Source organism: Hippopotamus amphibius, chromosome 2 (genome assembly GCF_030028045.1).
Source record: "Hippopotamus amphibius kiboko isolate mHipAmp2 chromosome 2, mHipAmp2.hap2, whole genome shotgun sequence".
NCBI classification, from domain to species: domain Eukaryota; kingdom Metazoa; phylum Chordata; class Mammalia; order Artiodactyla; family Hippopotamidae; genus Hippopotamus; species Hippopotamus amphibius.
In genome coordinates this window covers 27,965,700-27,968,667 of record NC_080187.1, presented here as the reverse complement: position 1 = coordinate 27,968,667, position 2,968 = coordinate 27,965,700, and positions in this window count along the sequence as shown.

Genomic DNA, 2,968 nt, shown 5'->3' with positions numbered 1-2,968 from the left:
ATGGAACAAACTTTATTACTCTATGCAAGTATCCTATAGCCTTTAATTCAAGGTTCTTAGGAAAAAGCTGTACTGGAGGACATAGCTTAGGCTTGAAAGCTCCCACTCTTGCTACCTGCAGAGACTTGACTGGATTTGCAAAGCAGATTGTTAGAGTCCTTACCCAACATACAGCATAAATGAAGCCTGTGGGCCTGCTGCACACAGCCAGCCATAGGTGGCACTGAGAAAGTCAGGATCTGGTAGGTATCCTAAATAAAAGGAGACAAGAAGCAGGCAAGAACATGGGCTGCCTCAACTCAGTGATCTCACCTTCTAGTAAAATATGGCCAAATTAGTATCAAACTCTGATTTATCAGATTGGTCACTCTTCCTTGCTGAGGGTGTAAGGGCTGGAGAGGGACCAGATAATGTAGAGTGAGTGGATTTCAGTGGAAATTCCAGCTTTCCTGTAGGCAGAGACCGAAAAATGGAGAGAAGAGGGGAGACATTCCTTCTTTAGTGTATTTTTTTTTCCTATTCCTTTAAGGCTTACATCATTCCATTAAAATCTACCTCAAATCACAAATTGATTGCGATTGAGTGATGTTAGAAATGCAATAACGTGTCCAAGAATACCTTCTCTCCCCCCACTGCTTTCTTGTTGTTTACATTTTACTGGTGGTGAGACATAAAATAAGCAAACAGATGTGTTCTTGTGGTAATGCTAAAGGTTATGAATATATATTAAGCAGGACACAAGGGTAGGAAGTGAGAGAGCTGGGGGTACTTGTTAGGAGTTAGAAAAGGCCTTTCTGTTAAAATTGTGTTTTACCGGAGACCTGAAGCAAGTAGGGGAGCAACTGGGCAGACATCTTGTTAAGTGCAAGTGTCGTTCAGTTTCTTCGTATGCTTGAGTTACATTATGTATTTTTTCCCAAAAATTATTGAGTTTATTTTTCTTATTTAGTACAATTTCACACTTGTAGTTTTTAAACAGACATATTTCTTTGATAGAATTTATTTTTGTTTTCACAGTTTGTTCTTTTTTTAAGGTAAAATTCACTTACAATGAAATGCATGGGTGTTAAGTGCATATTTGAAGAGTTAGCAAATGCATACAACAATACAGCCTAAACTCCTATCAAGATACCATTACCAGTGCCTCAGGAAGTTCCTTACCCCCCTCAACTGAGTAGAAGTAAAATCATGCAGTGTATTCTCTTTGGCACAAGACTTGTTTCAAACAGCATAATGTTTTTGAAATTCATTCATCTTGTTGCATTTATCAGTAGTTCATTCCTTTTTAATTGCTTGGTAGCATTGTACTCTGTGAATATGTCCAGTTTGTTTATCCTATTGATGCTCCTCAGGGCTGTTTCTGGTTTGGGATGTTCTGAATAAGCTACTGTGAACACTTTTGTACAGTTCTTTTGGGGAACATATGTTTTTATTTCTCTTGAGCAAACACATAGGAGTAGAATTATGTTTAGTTTTATAAAAGACCACAAGACTTCTTTTCCAAAGTGGTTGTACCATCTTATACTTCACAACAATGTGTGAGAGTTCCAGTTGCTCTACATTCTTACCAAGGATCATTGTCAAGCATTTAAATTTTGTCCATTTCCAATGGGTGGTTTGTAGTTTTTATGGTTTTAATTTGTATTTCCCTAATGAGTAGTGATGTAGAGCATTTTTTTGTGTGTGTTCTTATTGGCCATTTGTATATTTCCCTTTGTTAAGTGCCTCTTCAGACCTTTCACCCATATTTTATTGGATTTGTCTTTTTATTATTAAGTAGTAAGAGTTCTTCATGTATTTCGGATATCCATTCCTTGTTAAATAGGTGTGTTGTACATTTTTTTTTTCTGGGCTGTGAACTACCTCTTGATTTTTATAATGATGTTGTTTAATGAGCACACGTTTTTAATTTCAAAGAAGTCTAATTTCTCAGAATTTTATTTCATAGTTAATGTTTTCTATGTCTTACAAAAAAAGAGAAACTTTTGCCTAACTCCAAGTCATAAATGTATTTGCCCATCTGAGGAACCCCAAATAAACAAGTGCCTAGCTTTTATTCTGAGAAACACTTAAAAGAGAAACACTTTATGGTATTATGTAAAGTAATGATTCTGTTACTTAGCAAGTCACTTGAGGCCTAATTTTTTGTTCTGCTTCTCAAAAATCACTGCACATCTTATATATGTGGTCACTTTTTCTGTGCTTGTGCTAAAGGTTATACGTTATAGGAATTTAAGACTTTTTTTATGTATGTCTATTTACAGAGTTTCTGTATGTAGGCTTGCCCTTTGTTTATCATAACTCTGATATTTAGAAGAGATGGTGAATAAGAATGTAACAATAGAAAATATTTTTAGAATGAAATAAAAAGTCCTCTAAGCTCAGTCTAGGTATGGGATTGGTTGGGAAGGTAGTGGTCCATATTGAAATATATAATCCAAGTGCATCTTTGTGATGACAAAATGTGGACCAGTGATCTGGTATGAAAATCAGTACAGCTTAATTTACATGGCTGACTGTCCGATAATCCGTGACAATACCAAGTGGCACACTGAACTGAAGTTGAAAACGATTGCTTTCTTCCTACATTTAATAAAGAGAATTAAGATTTAATTGGGATAAAAAAATAAGCAATTCGTGTGGTGGGATTATAGTTTGGTATGGGGGAAAGGAAGTGGGGGACTCCTGCCAGACAAAATAACTTCAGATGTATTGTTACCCCTGTAGAATTGTATTAGTAAAGAAAACAAAGTTGATAGTGAATATTTGTATTTTTATAAATATTTTGTGTAATCATGTAAAGTTTGACTTAAAAATTCAGTCTAATCTCAGTAAAAGTAAACTGTAGACTGAAACCTTTCTTGAGAATAATATGAAGTGAGAGGAATAAGCTACAACGGCTGATAAGCAACATTGTTATATTGACATCTTAATAAGATGTGAGAAGCAGTACATAATGTCTTGATTA